This window comes from Boleophthalmus pectinirostris, unplaced genomic scaffold (genome assembly GCF_026225935.1).
Source record: "Boleophthalmus pectinirostris isolate CB_2022bp ecotype Guang Dong unplaced genomic scaffold, ASM2622593v1 HiC_scaffold_15, whole genome shotgun sequence".
Taxonomy (NCBI): Eukaryota; Metazoa; Chordata; class Actinopteri; order Gobiiformes; family Gobiidae; genus Boleophthalmus; species Boleophthalmus pectinirostris.
The window spans coordinates 26,421,768-26,442,565 of NW_026571070.1; positions in this window are offsets into that span (position 1 = coordinate 26,421,768).

A 20,798-nucleotide genomic window follows, 5' to 3' on the forward strand; every position below is an offset into this window, starting at 1 on the left:
CTATTTGGTCATGATGTATGTAATGCGCCATTAACGGGACTAACTGGTATATTAAGCTTTTCCCAAATCCTGCAGGAAGAAGGGCAATAACGTCTTTCCCCTTGATAAAATTCACCAAACATTCTCTTTGTTCTGGCTTTAAATCCTCAATCTCAGGAATCGTTGCAAACACGGAATATATGGCTCTTCGCTGATTGGCTGGTGCCCGGACTCGCATGTATTCCGATTCCTGACCTAGTCGCTGGAGAGAAATTAAATTCAGTATTAGGTGGCACCAGCTTGGCTATTATGGAGTTCAAAAAAATATTACTTGGATAATTTCAGACCTGGAATTTCCAAACCCCACTGAACTAAAAGTAAGAGGTAGCTGTTAACTTCAAAATTACCACTTAATGACATCGCAAGGTGGAACAGAGCACTCTGAGCCTTGGGGATGTAGACAGACTAATAATAAAGGTGGTGAGGTGAACATTCTAATATGGCTTAAAGCTCAGAAGAATCCACTTTGTGTAATGCAGGACCTTTAACCACACCACTCCAACCCTGTTCAAAGTCCTGCTTATCTATCTGAACCTTCTCAACCTCAATATTGATCTACTTTAAATCTATTGACTTAAAATTCGGTGTAAAACTTCTGCAGTTATGAATCCGACTCCAACTCCAAGCACCAGAGGTCAGTTGAATGATTACAGTTTGATGAACCACTTTACGTAAGCCATATATTGATAGAAGAAAACCACAGAAATAAACACGATGCGGTCTGCAGTGATCTAAGCGCTATAAAGCACGTATAACGGAGTGACATTTTTCAAAGTGAACCCTCTTGACCGCGTTCAGTCTAGTGCATATTTAAACGCGTCTGCTGTGTAGTACCAGCACAATGTAATCTGACAGCCTCTCTCGTCTTTTGTGGGAGTTTTGCAGGTGCAGATTTGAGTATGAGCTGACACCACCACTCTGCTGCACACACACACACACACTCACACACACACACACACACACACACACACATGCACGGTCCGTCATTAGGATTCGAATCAGGGCCCGTCTGACTCCACACTAGCCCTCCTGAAAGAACATGCCTTGTCTGAGTCCTCTGCGCAAACTGTGGGGAAATGGCTGCCAATGACCCCAGGAATTCTTTGAGATCTGTTCCCCATCTCAACTATTCGCCCATTCTGTTTATAAGCTACACTTTATACACTAGAAGCTTTATCACAATACAGACGTAGACACCCGTCATGACGTGGTTTAGATTGAGGAGAAACGAGAAAAAATCCATCCATTGTCCTTCATGGTTATTTTGAAAGTCCTATATTACTTAAAATCGACTCTTGTGAGCTTTTAGACATGTTCGAATTATGTTACCTCCTCAAAAACATACTCGGAGTTGTGTTTTGTTTCATTCCCACATATTTGATTAACCCTTTATTCTTAGTCTGTCTATATTTCCAAAGCTCTGTTCCACCTTGTGATGTCATGAAGCGGTAGTTTTCAAGTTAACAGCTACTTTTTTACCTTTTGTTCAGGTCTTAAATCATCCAAATGATTCTAATGAAGGTGTACGGGCTTTAAAAACACAGTGGAGCACTTTCTGTTTTACTACATGACATCACAAGGTGGAACAGAGCCTAAATATGCAGAGTTTTTGTGTTAAACATGTGTGAATGAAGCAATACACAATTCCAGGTTATAATATTATAACAGAGATAAAAAATCTAGAGGTGTGCAAACATACCAAAATATTGATATATCGTATCGTTTAATGTGATGATACAATATCAATATCAAGGGCTGTTGTATCGATATATCGCTAAGAGTATTTTTTGGTATATTTTACTAAATTATTTTGTTACAGCGCTACAGTTTTGTTGCATGTTCAGAGGAAGGAAACTTTTTTATGCAACACATTTGATATTTTCACTGTTCTGATGATTAAAATCTGTGTGTTTTATATCAGTTTTAAACAAGAAGTCTTAGTGTCACTGCCATGATTTAGCCATTATTTTTTATTGAACCGTATCAAATCGATTTGAAATATATCACATCATATTGTAAGCTCACTGTATCGAGATATGTATCATATCGTGGCCTATGTATTGAGGTATGATTCGTATCAGCAACTTCTTAATGATACCCAACCCTAGTAATATGGGCCCTTTAAAGGCAAAGTGAGAAAGAAAAAAAACCTATGCAAACGCAGGAAGAACATGCAAACTCACTCGTAAGGATCTTCTTGAAATGAAAAAAGAGTACTTGACTATGATAAAATATTAATTGAAAGACTTCCAATTAAACTAAATGAACGAGGGGTGCGTTTATCACATTTTTAAGTGCTGCACAATAGTCTGTATGATCAAAAGAAATGATTGACTTCACGGTCTGTTTAAGATCATTTGTCTCCTCTACGTGAACTCTGGGAAAATGTCTGCCAATGACCCCAGGACTTCTTTGAAAGTTCTTCCCCAACTCAAGTATTCACCCATTCTGTTTAGAAGATACACCTCAAGCTTTGTCGCACCAAGAGCACTTACAATACAGACAAAGACACCTGTCACAAAAAAAAAAATCCAGCTATTGTGAATCTCAAGTTAGTTCGTCCAGAAATAGAACTTAAACCAATAATTGAAAGTCTTTTTATGGGCAAATCCTATGTTCATCCTTAGGAGAAAACTACCTCAAAAGACCTAGGGAGACACAGGTAAAACATGCAAACTCAACCCTAAGGACCTTTTTGATATGTAAAAGTGTCTAATACTGCACCGCAATGCCATAATCGCTTTAAAGGTGCACTATGTAACATTTCTACCTAGTGCCTTCACTCAGTTTCACTTCTCTCCAGCGACTAGGTCAGGAATCGGAATACACTAGATGCTTTGCAAGAACCCCAGAAGTTGTAGACCGCACACCGGCCAATCAGCGAGGAGCTGTGAAGCCATGATGTCAAACTCAAGCGCCTGTACGGGTCCCTTTTTTGGAACAGCACAACAGTAAACAAAGCGGCTGAGATGGATGTAGACGAAACCAGACGAGTTGGCAACGATTCCCGAAATAGTGAATTTAAAGCTGAAACAAAGAGAATGTTTGGTGAATTTTATCAAGGAGAAAGACGTTATTGCCCTTCTTCCTTACGGGATTTGCCGCATTACATATGTCACGACAAAATAGCAGTGGTTAAATAAAAAAAGTACCCACCTACTATCGAGCTAACAAATTCTAGTGCTGCGAGGGCAGACGGTTTCCACGAAGTAAAACCGTCAGGCTACCTCCACGATGTCTCCACGGAAATACTATTGCTTTGTCTTGAATGTTCCGCAGTTTTAGATTAAACCGATATATCGTGAGGGAGACAAGCAGGTTACAGCACTACGCTACATTACAGCTCAGATCTGTGGAGAGGCTTCCCTATTCACAGAAGGAATAAATGTGTTTTTGAGCTATAGAAACATCCGTAAAGAATAAATGCTGTACGTTTTAAGTCGCAAACTAATTCATCAGAAAAGTTGTGCAGTGTACTTTTAAGGCTTTGAATTAAAAAAAAAACATGAACAATGCACACGTCTTTGTATTTTTTTTTGTTGCAAAATAGTCAGTATTATCAAAAGAACAGACTTCACACAATCTGTTTAAGATAATTTGTTTTCTTTGTGCAAACTGTGAAGAAATGACTGAATGAAATTAGGATTTCTTTATTACATATTGACCCATTCTGTTTGTAACACCACGTAGCACACTGTACATTGCAAGCTTTGACACACCAATGACACTTCGCAATACAGACGTAGTTAGAATGTTGTTTAGTTTGAAAATAAATATAAAAATCTGCCCATAGTGTATCGCGAGTTAGTCCATCTGAACTACAACTGATAACTCAATGTCTTTTATAGGAAGATCGGATCCACATGTTTAATTTCTCATCTACAAAATACACCTCAAATATCTACGCAGACGCAGGTAGACCACGCAAATTTAACTCCAAGGACCTTCTCGATATGAAAAAGAGTCTAATTGAAAGGTTTCCAATTAAAATAAAAGAGCAATGCACAAATTTGGCACAATTTATGAGCTGCAAAAGTCAGTATGATCAAAAGAACTGACATTACAAACTGTTTTAGATTATTTTAAAAGGCACATACGCGACTTCTCTTTCTTTTTAGTTCTGAAAAACCCTAATGACATTGAAAGATACTGCCATTACATACTAAAAGACGTTTTATTGGAGGTCACTGTGAACCAAGAGGAAAAAGCTGCTGAAGAATATTCAATCAGAGACTTTGTGGGATAAAAAAACACATGTAAAAAACTGCCATGACCATTCCAGACAGTTTCTCTGACATCAGCACTAGAGAATGACTAAGTGGGCGGGGCTACAATTTTATCCACTCGTAGCGCATTTCAACCTAGTCTTTTACTACCCGTAATCAGATTTAATCAGATCCACATTTTTCAGTCAAAAGGAGAAACAACGTACCTTAAAGACCTATGCAGACGCAGGTAGAGCATGCAAATTCAACCCTAAGGACCTTTTGAAATCAAAGCGTCTAATACTGCACCGCGATACCATGGTAATTGAAAGGCTTCTAATTAAAATAAATCAGGAATGCATAAAATGTATCACATTTTTAAGTGCTTCAAATTAGTCGTTATGATGAAAAGAATTAATTGACTTTTTTTTTTAGGTCATTATAAAGGGCATGTGCCTCTCTGCATATGTAAGCTGTGTTCCACCTTGTGATTTCAGGTGGTAATACAGGAAGTGCTCCACAGTTTTTAAAACTCTATACACCTTCTCTAAAATCATTTAAATCAATCAATCAATCAATCGAACTTTATTTATAGAGAACTTTTCATTAAAAAAAAAAAAAAAATGCAACATAAAGCGCTTTACCTTCTGTGACATAATTATCTTTTTTTACTAACTATCTGTAATCTGGAAACTTCTACTAACTGTCTGGAATCTGGGACACTAACTATCTGAAACTACTACATAAAGAAACAAGAAACCATACAACAAAAACACAGTACAGACATAATCGACAAGACTAGCAACCAGGGAGGAGAGGGAATGGGAGTCGACCCCAAAATATCGACCGGCAGCCTCTAGATCCTGCAGCCAGGGGGCGCTGGATACAACAGATTTTATTCTAGGTGGGGCAAAAAATGGATAATTTCAGCCCTAGAATTGCGAATCTCCACTGAACTTGAAACTACCGCTACATGACATCACAAGGTGGAGTACTTAGAGCAGTGTTTCCCAAAATTTTTTCTGGGGACCCATATTTTAAAATCACAAACCTTCATGACCCAAGTCAATACACATTATTCATAAATCACAAAATAAAGGTGGATTTGACCATTATTGAACATTAATGAGGATATTTTATTGTTGAGTGATCGTGTCTCTGAACAATTAGTATTACTCAATGAAAAACAGTGATTAAACCAGCAATAAAAGGATCCATAAGTCACCTATTTGGATATTAAATGCAGCCCATTTCTTTTTGTTTTCAACATTCAACTGAACCAGCAATATTGGAACAAAATAGTCAATTTCTAATGAGATAGGTGGGCCTGTCTGTGTTTTTGTAGCGTGTTTCAATCTGTGGTGCAGGAGGTGAGCGCAACATGTATATAAGGTGTGTAGGCAAAACTGTATATTGTGGATCTATATGCAGATTGTAAAAAAAAAAAAAAAAAAAAAATCTCTTGCGACCCAGTCTTTGGGAAACAATGGAGTAGAGCATTTTGAGCTTTGAAGATGTAGAAAGACTAATAATAAAGGGTTACTCAAACATGTGACTGAAACAAAAGACAACTCCAGATATGTCTTTGAGGAGATAACAACATTTTAACACGACTTAAAGCTCACAAGAATGAATTTTGCGTAATATCGTACCTTTAATCTAATTCATAAGATATTGATTCACAGACAATCCCAACTATAATAAATGTTACTTCGAATACAAGAAACAAACAGCTTCTAGATTGTCCATTCTGACTTTACATAGCTTATCGCAATCTCCTGGAAAAATGAGGCGCACTCTATTGAACTCCTACCACCGTCCCTGTACGTTTGAGAGATGCCCGTTTTCATGATAAACCCTCAGTAACATTGATTATTCAGACAGATGCCCGAGATTGTCCTTGAAGAATGACTGTCTGTGCTGTGCTAGCAGTCAGTGTCACCGCGCACCAACTCATAATTTTGCCTGCGCGCAAAATTGCATCTGCAAGCATGACAACACTCTCAACACGCTGTATATCAATGAGGATTAAGACAATTTATACACAGAGAGGTACGGGAGCAGCGCCGTATCTTGGAAAATCCGACGGGGGAAAAAAAAGAACGTTGATAAAAACCTGTTACAGTGAATTATTCCGACCCTTTCGCGAGACTTGTTCTAAGATGCAACTCAGCAAGATTGTAATTCCGCCAGGATAATGTATTTAACCCCCGGGGGAGCTGGCGAGCTAGATAGGCTAAATTAGTGTAATCGGACTGAATGGGGCTTGGTGAATATGTAGGTTTGAGGGGCTGGGGAGATGGTGTCCTCCTGCAGACTCGTGAGATACAAAGGGCCTAGGACCATCTGGATCGATACAGCCAATCCTTCGTGATTAGGTCATCCATTAGTTCACTTGATCTTTCGACCCCGCGCGCGCCGGATCCGATGAAAATGTAATCGCTCAATAGGGGCCGCATGATTAGTCCGGATAGGTGGGGTTCACGTGATATAACAATGTTCTAGAATGCCCACGTTTTGAAATCATGAAGGAGGGCAGGTTGGAGTTTATGGTTTACGGTTTAAAGATTGACTCCTGTGTTAGGTTGGGTTCACGTGACATCACAACATTTTAGAATCCCTACAGTTTAAAGGGTCATATTACGCTGATTCTGATTTGTTATAATGCTGTTACCTCCTCAAAATCATACCCAGAGTTGTGTTTTGTTTCATTCACACATGTTTGAGGAGCAGTTTATTATTAGTCTGTCTACCTCTCCACAGCTGTCTTGAGTATAAAAACACAGTGGACTGTATTTCTCATAGTGAAATGGACAGTTTTTGACAGATTTTGACAGATTTTTTTGTTTATATTAATCACTATGACAATCTTTCGAACGGTCATTTTGAAACCCTATTATGCAAAATTGTCTCTTGTGAGCTTTAAACCATGTTATAATGTTTCCTCCTCAAAAACATACCTGGAGTTGTGATTTGTTTCATTCACACAACCTTTTATTATTAGTCAGTCTACACCTTCAAAGCTCAAAACCAACCTTTTACTTTTTGTTCAGTAGAAATTGGCAATTCCAGGGCTGAAACCATCCAAAGAGCTTCTAGTATGGAGTTTATAAACACACTGGAGCACTTCCTGTATTACCACATGACATCACAAGGTGGAACAGGCCGTGCGTTCGATTATCTTCTGATTCCCACTTAGACCTCTGATTTGATGTCACGTCAGAACTTGAAGCGTATTATTATGTTTCGCGTGTCGGACTATGTGGATTATGATAATGAATAATCCCTCATTTTATGAAAACGCTGCCACTTTAAATAATTAAATTTTTGAAATTTGCACTTCATTTTATGGTATGATTTCTCTTCCGTTACAACCTTAGGGACGTTAACGCCCGTTAAATAAAGTATTTGTTCAAAATTGGCCTCCAGGGTGAAAAAATGCATAGCACACTCGGTTGGCCGATGTCCAAATACTTTTTATTAACAAAATAACGTTTCGGCAAAAAAAGCCTTCATCAGATATTTTTTTCTTGTCTTGGACCACAGCACACAAAAGGGTTGCCAGCCCAGGTGCCTATATACCCCTTCAACGAATGGGAGGTCCCAAAGTGAGGTCACCCACTGAGTTCAGCCCATTCTACAACAAGAAACAACAGTTTAGATATTTACATAAAAAACATTTTATAAAATACAGAAATAGTTTAAGTCTATTTGTCAAAATTGGCCTCACCACAACACCGACTACCAAACCCACAGGCAGTGATATGGACGCGGTAAAGTACTGCAGTAATGCAAATGACTGAAATTGTCATTTAAACCACCAAAGTGTCCAAACACAATGAAAACACTTCATATTTACGCGTCACAGTGGGGGTAGCCATCTTGGATGACTCTGGATCCTTGCTTGGTCTACTTTTTCTACGGCTTTTCAAGGTCCAAGTCGGGCAGTCCTAGGAAAAGGGGCGTGTCACGCATGTCGCTTGGCAACTTCCTCGGAAAACCGTTTTGGAAGGATAATCAAACACAGGGAGAGAACGCAGGAAGAACTAAATATGCAGAGTTTGTGTGTTATTATTACTATTTTGTATCATGTGATGAAGAAACATTATAACATAGATCAGAAAACAGCATAGCCTGACCTTTTAAACTATAGGGATTCAAATATATCATGAGTTCACATGAACACGACCTATGAGAGAACGTGGAGATGCTGCACATGCTAATAAGTCTGCACATTTGGTATGTCAGTGGCGGTGCTCAGTGCGATGGACATCAGCTCCTCCTTGGCCTCGTCCCTTGAACATGAAGGCAGCGTTTGTGGCTCTGATCTCTGGGTCTCCTCGATGACTGAAGTGTATGTAGAGCTGTGCCCTCACTCAAACTCTCCTCATGAGTCTGTGCACGGAAATCAATCAATCATCAAGCGACTTAACAACACTCTAAGGTACTATGGTTTGTGTACATGCGTAGATGTGTAACATAGTCTTTTTTCAGCGTTTGGCCAACCTTTTGAACTAAGAAGGGCCCTCACTTCCTGCTCCAGTCTTGTTAAAATCAATCTACATTTAAATATCAGAGAGCAGAGATCAAGCTACAGATGGAGAATCGCAGAGGGCATGTGTAAAGGTGCACTGTGTAACTTTTTACTTAGGGGTCTGTCACTTGCTTGTTTCTATGGAATGTTCCGCAGTATGACATTAAACAGCTCTACCTTACATTTACTCCAACTACACATGGTTTTATAGCTCAAAAATACCTAGAAAAACAGGCATTCTGACTGTGAACGGGGTTGCCTCTAAACAGATCTGACCTGTAACTCGGTCTGGTTTGGTCTGTGTGGAGATAGAAAGATTTAATTAATAACATACATTCTAGGCAAAGCGGTAACACGACCATGGAGAAAAGCATTTGACAATCTTCTGAAAATAACAATTACCATGCTTGATACTTGTTTCTGGTAAATCCCATAGTTTGCCTGATAAATATTTACATTTTATGATGGTTCGACTTCAGAAATCTGCTCGTTCATTACCCACATTATCTGTTACGGTGCTAATAGCTGAGCGTAACAGCAGTTTGTCCCTCTGCCCACGTAACACTATCACCAACAGAGTATGGCGGAGTGACAGAGACCTAACCCAAGTATTCTGTGCAATGTGCAATACACATTTGCTAATAATCTGTTTCCATATAAAAAAAGAAAACGCCGTATAGAACTCCATGGCGAGATGTTTTTTTGGCTGTTTTTTTCTGAAAGGTTATTCAGTCTGGCATTAAACACGTTGATCTTGCATTTATTCAATTACTGCTGCTTTTCTTGCTAAAAATACCTGACAGTAGCCTGATTTATCATCCAGTTTCATGTCGTGGAAACCGTCTGACCTCGCAGCATTAGGATTTGTTCACTTGACGGTATTCGGGTACTTTTTTATTTAACCAATCGCTGCTATTTGGTCGTGACATATGTAATGCGCTAAATCCCGTAGGAAGAAGGGCAATAACATCTTTCCCCTTGATAAAACTCACCAAATATTTTCTTTGTTCCAGCTTTAAATCCTCAATCTCGGGAATCGTTGCCAACACTGAATGTCTGTCTTCATCTACATCCATCTCGACCACTTTGTTTACTGTTGTGATGTACCACAAAAGGGACTCAGACAGAAGCTTGAGTTTGACGTCATGGCTTCACAGCTCTTCACTGATTGGCCGGTGTGTGGTCTACAACTTCCGGGGTTCTTGCAAACTGTCTAGTGTATTCCGATTCCTGACCTAGTGGCTGGAGAGAAATGAAATTGAGCAGAGGCACTAGGTGGCGCCAGCCTCACTAACCTGACATATGTTTATTGTCATACTGTGGAACATTACAGGCAAGGCATTAACATATAATAAAAGTTACATAGTGTACCTTTAAGTAAACACTGAACCACACACAGGAGATTTATAGGGTTGTACAGCTTAGGAAATGCCCATAAACAATTTGAAGTACTTGCTTTGGACAATCACACCCTTGAAAAAAAACAAAACACTGTTGTCTGGAATGATAAATGGACACATCCATATGGAGGAGTGACGGCTTGCCCCGGTTCTGAAAGTACATTTCCCATATTCCCACCTATAATTTAAATTTGAATCACTTTAAATTAAATTAAAAGTAAAATTCCGTCTCTGAATCTTTCTAAACGCGCTTCCATTTTAACCATGCTTTTTGGATTCAATTAGTTCAATTGATCTTTCGACCCATCTGATGAAAATGTAATCGCCAACATGAAGGAGGACAAGTTAGAGTTTATGGAGGGATTTTACTTTCAGAACTGCAGCCAACTTTGAGGTGGATGAGACTGTTGAGCTCCATATCTTTTTTTTTTTTTTTTTTTTTTGTTTACCTCCAGAGTTTCAAAGTTCTTTACATTGAGAACCTATATAACTAGTTGTGTTTACAGAGACTGAACTCCATTTAAGTGGCCAAGGACACAGCGGCAGTAGGTATAGCGGAGGGAACAGGGATTTAACTGGATCACTTCGGGTCAGTGAGCAATACTAGGTGTGCATTACTTCTGTCAACCCCTACTTTGATGGGTAAACCTGAAATAGTATAAGGGAAACAAATAGTAAAACATAAAACTAACCTGAGAGATGAAAAAACAACACATTAGGAACACAGTACAGTACTACTACTGCACTCTATTTTGATTAAAGGTCACACAATACACTGTTCTCCGATCTATGTTATAATGTTGTTTCTTCACCAAAACATTCCTGGATTATATCACAAATCATCTCTGCTAAAATTGGTATTTCTGTAATTACTGCTCTGTTTGGTGTTATACTTGAACCCTCTATGCAAAAGTATCAAAGTCAGTGCATTTGTTACCTTCATTGCTTAAATGGAAGTCTTCTGCTCCACCCACAGTCCATGCATTCTATATTTTGTGAACATGGAAAAAGTAAGATGTATCCTTGGGGGGGTCATAGAAAATGTGGGTTCCATTTTTTCAGTTTCTTGAGTCTGTTAATTTTCCCTCAGTTCCAGAATGATGTTTTTCACTCTTGTCTTTGGCTGATTCCTATTTCAGTCTCTTTTTTCAATCTAGTACAAGTTTATTGTGAGTATTTGACCTTGTAGTTGTTTTTTGTTTTTTTGTATTTTTGACGTTTGTTTGTGTGAGTGTCTGTTGTACTCAGCTTTTTGTCTTTATTTAAATATTTTATCCTCACAATGCTGATATTTGGAAATAAAAATAAAAATCCTATAGTACCTGCATATTTAGCCTGAGTTCTTCTTTCAAACTGAAAACACTCCTTGTGATGTCGTGGTGATACAGGAAGTGCTCTACTGTGGTTTTAAACTCCATACACGATTCACTAGAATCATTTGGATGATTTCAGACCTGGAATTGGCAATCTCTGCTGAACAAAATGTAAAACAAGCTGAAAACTACCACTTGATGACATCACAATGTGGAACAGAGCATTTTGAGCTTTGCAGATGTACATGCGAATGAAACTAAACACAACTCCAAGTATGTTTTTGATGAAGTCACAACATTCTAACATGGCGAAAAGCTCACAGGAGTTAATTTTGTGTAATATAGGACTTGAACAATCATTAGCTAATCATGTGAGTAGCTCTTGGATAATAGACACAAATGTACTTTTGAAAATGGTCCTGCTCATGTGGACACAGTGCTGCTGAGTGATTACAGCTGGAGAGGGGGTCAGAGATGAATTAGAAGGAGTGCTAAATGGAATTGCATTGGAAGATAAATCAGACCCAGTGTTGACGTGGTGGTGTGAGAAAGGTCAGCACACTTTGAATCATCGCCATGTTTGATCCAACTGAGCAAGTCAGAGCCCTGAGAATGAATTCTCTTTTCATAAACCCACTTTTTTTTTTTTATTATTATTAAAACAAATTAAATACTGTGCACTGTGTAACTTTTTGGGTGAAAGTTCTGCCAACTGCTTATCTTCATTGGCTTTTTTTTTTGCCTGTAATGTTCCACAGTATGGCATTACACATTATCTATCACCATGGAGACAAGCAGATCACCAAGCTAAATTATAGGTCAGACTGGTAGGGTGACCACAGAGAGGCGACTTACAGTTGATCAATAAAAACAAAGAGAGTTAAGTTTAATCCCATATGTGGAACATTCAAAGCTAAGTAATAACATTTCCATGGCTTCAAGTAGGTTGCAGAGCCCTCACTAGAAAAGTTACATAGTGCACCTTTAAATTTGAATTAGGGCTGCACCAGGGTAGTCTTAAAAAGGTCTTAAATTTCATGTTCCTAAATTAAGGCCTTAAAAAGTCTTAAATTATATTAGCCTATTTTTTATTTATGTATTTAATATTATTTATTTTTTGTATACTCAACCAGGCTGCAGTGCAATGTTAAATGGAGGGAGGAGGAAAAAAAAAAAAGTTAAATCATGTAACGTGAATGAACGTCTAATTTGGAATATCTGCAAACAATACTTAGTTTGTTTTAGAATGTTATAAATGATTGTTTCACCATTTTACAAGCAATGCATACTACTATAAACAAATCTGAATGAGATTTTATAATACAAATATGTTTTGTTATTTAAAGCACTGAGTAATGTTTATTATTAGAATTGAATCTAGTGTTTTTCGCCCACATAATGGGTGCGATGTTGGTCTTAATTTTCATTTACGTGGTCTTAAAAAGGTCTTAAAAACTCTTAAATTTGGGATAGTTAAACCTGGGGACACCCTGTGAACATGATAGGACAATCGATTTAAGTTCGCAATATGAGCTGGTCCAATTGAGTTAAGATATTTTATTCTTCAAACAGTAAAATATCTTGTCTTTTTTAGTTCTGAAATTGATTAGAGTCTTGTATTAGTTCATCAGTTCAGATTTCGATTTTCTCTCAAATGTTAATGGAGTTGTTTATAATGTTCAGTCTTTTAAAAAATATGGAAAATCTAATCTCAGTCAGACCAAGCTCTGTCATTGGCTGCGTTCAGACTGCAGCCTGAAGTGACCCAAATCTGATTTTTTGGCCCCTATGTGACCTGTATCTGATCTTTTAATGACACTTTAAATGACACAGATCCGATTTTTTCAAATGTGACCCAGGCCACTTGGATATTTGCTCCTGAAACCTATTCACATTGCGATCTTTTGACATGCGACTTCAGTGTGAACGGCCAAAGCGCATTCATCCGACCTACACGTTATCAACAGTCACAAACGTCACTATTCTGCGCTGATGTAGGCAAAAATTGTTAATGAACTCCATGTCACTGAAGGGAAGCACATCACCACTCACCACTCTTGGCTACGTCTGCGCATCCACACGTTCCTTTCAACGGACGTTGCTGTCGCTGCCCCACAAAACGCCACGACCAAAAACCTCGTCCTTCTCCTTCTCAATCTCTTCCTTAAAACAAGTAAGTTGTTCATGTTCTGGCTCCGGTACGAGAGGAACTTTAAAATCTCCAGGTGCTCAATGCTCGCATCCATGTTTGGATTTTCCGTAAACACAGAGCACGCTCGCTGCAGTTAATGTCATCGTGTCTCCAGTGCACATGTGGGACACTTTTGGGCCGTTTAACGTTCACACAGGAGATCACATACAAGTCGCATTTAATTGGAAATATGAACGACCTCACAAAAACATCAGATTTCACAAAAAAATTGGAAATGAGCGTTAAGCCCTGCAGTCTGAACGTAGCCATTGTGTCCTTAGGCAAGACACTTCACCCACCTTGCCTTGTATAAAAGTGGTGTGTGAGTGATTGATGATGGTGCAGATTGGCAGCCTCACATTTTGTCAGTCTGCCACAGGGCTGACGTGGCTACAACAGTGACTTGTAGAGTGCATAAATCCTGATTACAGTGTAGTGTTTTGAGATGCTTGGACGAGCCTGTAAAGCGCATTACAAGTGCACGGCGTTATTACGAATGACAATAGTTGTCCGAAAAATCCCAATTCATTGTTTTCCCCACATCGTGCAGCCCTAATTCAAAACAAGACAACTATTTCTATATTTCACTGCGCTTCCCCACGTAGCTGCTGTCTCTTTTCTTCTCCGTGTGACCGCCGCTGCCTCTGCCCATCATAGCTCTTGTGATGATGTCCCTCGCGCGCTAACCCGTGTTTTGACAGCTTTATATCACCCAGCGCCGAGACATGTTTTCTTTTAAATGTCCACCAGGGAAATCAATACCTTGTTTGGAGCTGAAATTGGCCCGTCGATGCCACAATCATCTGTTTTCAATGACAGTGAATGGCAGCTATTGGAATTATAATGTCAACTGTCATTTAGCAGGTTCGCCATAGCGCCGCAATTAACATAGGGGATCAATGGAAGCACTTACTGTCATGCTAAAGGTAATGAGGCACATATGAGCGTACGGGGAAGGGATAATTTTCACATTCGCTTTTGTGTATGGCCACTTAGAATATTTTTGCTTCACTTAGTCTGTCATATTCTATAAAGTAAAAGGTTAATTTAATGTTGGAATACTCTGCCGTACACTTGATTACATTAAGTCCATTTGTAGTTCTGTTGCTGTGGTTTGTTTTGGCCGTCACGCCTGGGTGTGCGCTTTCAGTTCAATCTACAAATGTGCTCAAGAATAAAATAAGGGAGAGTTGAAACGAGTGGCTTTTTGTTTTGTCATAAAAGTTTGGAAAGTTCGGCCTTTACCATTGAAGTGAAAAGTTTAGGCCATGAACTTTAAGGGGCAACATAGAGGCAAAACGGTATGCTTTTTAAACAAGACATACTGTGCTTGTGTCTGCTATTTACTTATAATCTATGGCACCCGTGGATCATTATGTTATCATTTTTAGTTTTATTGCAATATTCATCTAAAACAACTTAATTAAAAACAAATCTGCTTTAGAAAACTGCAATGTCCAATAGGGATGTAGCAATAACCGAAATATCGTGATATCGTGGGCCATCACAATATATCAAATTACAAGTTTCTGTGCTTAAATTTATTGTTATGATGGAACAATAGCTTAAAGAAACGGAGGGAACTACATATACAAGAATTCTTTGCTCTGTTTCAGTCCAGTTTACACTATGAAATAAGTTATTAAGCACTTTTAAATCTAAACTTTTTGGTTTATGACAGAACCAAAAGCTTGTCAAGACATTTTAAAAAGAAAAAGTAGTGTATAGCCTAAATATTGTACCATGAGATGCAGATTGTGAAAATATCGTAATTTGGATATCATTACATCCCTAGTGCTCAGTAGGAGCTGACGGCCTTGTAAAAGTCATCACAACAAAGAGCTGTGGAGCTGACGGAACCTCCAATGGATGGCAGCAGGAGTAACTGATTTTTTTATTTTTTTGTTTGTGCCAGAATGACAATGCTACACCATCGAATCCTATGGTTATCGTATTTTCCGGGCTATTAGGCGCTCTGGATTATAAGACGCACTGTCATTAAATGGTCTATTATCAAACTTTTTTCACAAATAAACCACACTGGACTTTAAACGAAACTCAACAATTCGATGAGTCAGTTGGACTATTGTTTGTGGCGTTCACGGTGACTTGGATTTGTTCAGTTGTGGCGTGTAGGGAGGGTGCTGTCTGGGACCGCTGGATTGTTGCCGTGTTTGCAGTGACTCAGTTGTTCAGTTGTGGCTCAGAGTGGCACATTGCACTCGCTTTTTCGGTTCGTTCCTCCATTCTGTTCCTTGTCCGCGTGGAGTGATGAGTGTGGCTGCTGGTGTGTTTCGCTGCACGGTCGCTGTCTGCTCCGTGTGTGTTTACGTGCGCTGTGGGTGGTGCGGCTTTGTAGTTTACTGAAGTCGTGCTGAGACACCCGAGTGGATTCGTGTATGGGGTGCTCTGGATTGCGGGGCACGCGGTCGTTTTTTGATGCGGTTAAAGGCTTAAGAGCGCGTCTAATAGCCCGGAAAATATGGTAATCCTTCTGTTAAGAGAATAAAATTTCAAAACAAAGTATGTACTGAGAAGAGGGTGTGTACCAGTGGTGAAAATTAAGGTTGATTGGAGCAATGATGAATACAGGAGTATAAAGATGAATTACTCCAAATACAACTTCAAGAGGATAAATGAGAAGGGGACAACAACTATAACATCATTTTCATTTTATAAGTAAGATATAACACTCCAGACTTCATAGCTATTCATGAACACAATGATCTTCTCACATATATCTCACTGTATCAGCTCAGGTTTGCAGGCCTCCTCAAATTCATTGAAACCTCTCTGTTCACTATACAAACTAACCCTTAAGATCCTTGACAAAAAGCCCAGACGAAGAAGCATAACCTATTTTACTTTGAAAATTTTACTTATGTTAATTATTAAAAATTTGCCAAGACCACAAACTGTACACACAGAGCTACTACAAGAGCTCCTACTAGTGGTAATTGTGTTGTCCCAATGTCCCAACATGATAACTCTTGGTCACTCCTCTTTTTCTGCGAAAGGGGCCGAGTGTGGAATTGCTTACTAAGCTGATTTAAAATTGGAAACAGATAGCAATAAGTTTAAAAGTAAATTCATATGACTCTATGTTTCCAACCAAATATACTCTGACTGAAAATGTAGTAATGCCGCATATTTCTAAGTAGGTAATGTGTCTTGTCTGTTTTTTATACGTGTAGCTTTTTTTTTTTTTTCTACAGACAGGTGTTGAAAACTCGCACTTGTGCTAAAACTCTCAAAGCAATGCAATCTGGCTTGTCTAATGTGATTATAATGTCCTTAATAAACATAAATAAATAAATAGTCTGAAAAGTTGATTTAGCAGAATAGGTCTAATAGGCTTTTATCTATCTAGGCTTTTTTTAAAATCTAATTAAGCTTTTTTATTTATTTATTTTTATTTACTTATTTATTTTTTATTTATTCTATTTTTTATCTATTTAGGCTTTTTTTTTTTTTTTTTTTTTTTTTTTTTTTTTTTTTTTTTAATCTATTTTAGGCTTTTTTTTTTTTTTTTTTTTTAAAAAAATCTATCTAGGCTTTTAATTGCCTTGGATCCAGAATACACAATAGTTTACGAAGAAATGAGTCTGTTCGCTGTTGAGTCTCCCTGAGGTCAGATGGATGTGATTGACAAGTGGATTAACCAATCAGAATCACACAGGGGACTGGAAAACGCTGTGAATTTCTGCAGAATCAATGAGCGAAGCACCAGACTCTGTTAATTAGAAGTGAGAGAAACTCGATTTTGTTTGTGAATGACAGATGACCAATGAGCTCCTTTATTTCACGTGCGTCACAGAGATAAACAAATCTGACTTCAAGATCACGTATAGTGTGGTGACCAGTCTGATATAAAAATACACAGAGATATCATTCTGGACTTAGCTGGCAAGGCTTTTTGTAACAGTAATATGTATCATACAAAAGTTCAAGGGAGTATTCAGCACTACTTCATACTTAATTCTGTCAAAAAGAGGATTTGCACTCTGCTGCCCTTGATTTCATTGAACGCATTCAGTCCAGCATTATAAAAGTGCTATCCTAAAGTGCACTGCCATTCATGTAGTGACCATGAGTGAACAAAATGTACTCTTAACTCTTTGGGAGGTAGTAGAAAAGCAAGATTTAAACATTTTCAAAAGCTCCTTCCGGTTTTATTTGACCATTTATCTGTCCAAATAAGAATTCTGCATAGAGTTCTCTCTTCAACCCCTTTTCCCCAAAAAAGCATTCATGAATCTTTTCTTAAAAAATGTTGTAACTTCCACTGAGAGAACTCTGTGCCAGATTCACAAAGCGTTCTTAAGCTTGTAAATTCCTTTTTGACAGCTGCGCCTAATTCATCAACATTCAGATACGAACATCTCCACGCTCATTTACATTTCATTTACATAGAAGATCTGAACTTCCATGTATGGCCAATATGGGGGAGGGTCAGGGGGGTGATCTGGGTGTTGAGTCCAGTGGGGTGACCAGGTGCAGAGCTGTGACAGAGGCCCATATGGAGAGCACAGGGGCTGGGTTCCAGTCCGGGGTGCAAGAGGAGAGCGCAGTGGCAGCTCGTTTATTATGCCGCCCTCCCTAAGATTTTGAAAGATGAAAATCTCCATCAGCATAATAACAATAAAAAGAAACCGTATGGTTTGCTCCTGAAATAAACTTCAAAAGTCAAAACTCTGATCAAGCATTGTGTGAGCTGCCAATTGTCCCTCCCAAATTCACTGTAACATGAGATTCCTTGCCATCGTTGCTCAATCGGCCTCTGCCAGCTCGTTTCAGGGTGTAGACGTGTCACCTGGCCGTAGCACAGAGGACTTACCTAGTCTTCCTGGTGCGCTGGTGCTAATATGAACTGGTGTAACTTTTAGATTTAAGAGGGAAGTGGGATTAAGACTCGTTTTTCAACCAGCTTGTGCATTTGGCTCCCAGACCTCGCGTCACGGACCTGACTGGACCAGGATTTGGACCAGTTTCATCACTTCATATTGGACACCTTTGGAGACAAAACCAACAGCGGATAGAGGGCAGACGCTGCTTCCGTCCTCTGGAGAAGGTAAGAGGCTTTTTTCATTAGTTTGGGGCATATCTGCATACTGAGCCTCACAGGTGAATAGTGCCTAAATGAGCTGGTGGGTGCGTTGGAGCGGCTCTGGTTGTTGGGGATGGGTGTGAGCCGTGTGTTACGTTGTGCTTCTGCATAAAGTTTGTTCTTGGTTGTTCATTGTGCTCTGATCAATATAGTTCAGCCAATAGTGATCAAAATGACTGCATGTTTCTGGCATTTGTTATAACACTATATATAATACATATATTCATAATATGTATTTATAGTTTTAGCCTTGGTGCCCCCCAAAAAATCATACCACCAGACGCCATTGGGCACAACTTCAGATCATGAGCAACATTCAGTCAACCACAGAAAATCCAAATTCACACACATATATGTAGAAGTGAAAGGACTAAGCAGAGAAACACTGGTCCTACTGAGGACAGGATATTCACTCGCTCTCTCATGTGTCAGAACTGTACACTGCAGACCTACATGCAGATCGTGACAAGTCGACCCCAAAAAAATCTCTTGCGACCCACCTGAGGGTCGTGACCCAGTCTTTGGGAAACAATGCTCTAGAAAACATCTCATAAATGTTATGTGATCACATAGTAATGTGTTTATAGGAATTAATTTAAGAAAATGTATAACTTACAATCATGGAGGAATTAGAATTTTTGTCGCATTATCAAAGAAATTATATTCTAAAACAGTAGATTTTTTTTCTTACGAGTGCTCCTGAGTGTTTGTAGGACTTGTTCTTTAAGAAAAACATTTTTAGTTAAGAAAAAGTTTTGTGAATGCCAGAAATGTTTTTAAGAAGGACTTAAGACAAATTTGTTCGTAAGGTCAATTCATGAATGAGGACCACTGTTGTGAGAAATGTTGAGACTAGAAAATGGCTAAAACTACAGGCTGTCAGTGTAAAATTGAAATAATTTCCAGTTAATTAAACAAAAATTTTCAAGGTTTTAGTTCTCAAAGGCGCGTGTGTGTGTGTATTAAAATGAGTCTTCTGCTTGTCTTATTATAAAACAGTTGTATTTTTAGTACAAGTGATGGTGCACAGATTGTCACGATTATGATTGAACCAACGATCCTCTTGCTCAGGGGTAAATTACAAAATCCTTACTTGAGTAACAAAGTCTGTGGACGAGTCTTTTTTGGAGAAGGGTGACTGCTTCTCCTGACAAGTCTTCTCAGCGGCATTAAAGGATGGGAAAATACACGGAAGAAATTTCTTATCACAACAATAAGAGGAAATGTTTTTGATAACTCTCTACTGACCTTTTCAAAATAAAATTGTCTTCATTGTCACAAAACTCAAAACCAAGTCAAAAGTTTGGACTCACCCTCTCATTCAATGTTTTTATCTGCTACTACTACTACTACTACTACTACTACTACTACTACTACTACTACTACTACTACTACTACTACTACTACTACTACTTTCTGCATTTGATATACAAACAGAAGACATCAAATATATGAAGTAAGATGTATGGAATTATGTAGCAAAGACAAAAAAGTAAAATAAATCAGCCACAAACTTGTTTCTATGGAGATATTATTGCATTGCCTGAAAAGTTTCACAGTATGGCATTATATGTATTCAGTTACAGGTGTTTTATTGCTTAAAAACACTACAGAAAATATGCATTTCTGCAGCGAGTGGGCTCACCTCTCCGCAGATCTGACCTGTAACTTGGCCTGGAGGCATTGTGGGCTTGACTCCATGGATATAGATACATTTAATTAGGAGTGTGCAAAAATATAGAAATATTGATATTGTTTAATGTGATGATACAGTATCAATATCGTGGGCTGTTGTATCGATATATCACCAAGAATATGTTTTGGTATATTTTACTACATTTTTTTTGTTTTTTGTTACAGCGCTACAGTTTTGTTGCTTGTTTAGAGGAAGGAAATTTGTTTATGAAACACATTTGACATTTTCACCGTTTTGATTATTAAAATGTTTGTGTTTCATATTCAGGAGAAGTGGTCTAACAAAGCCATGATTTAGCCTATATTTTTACTGA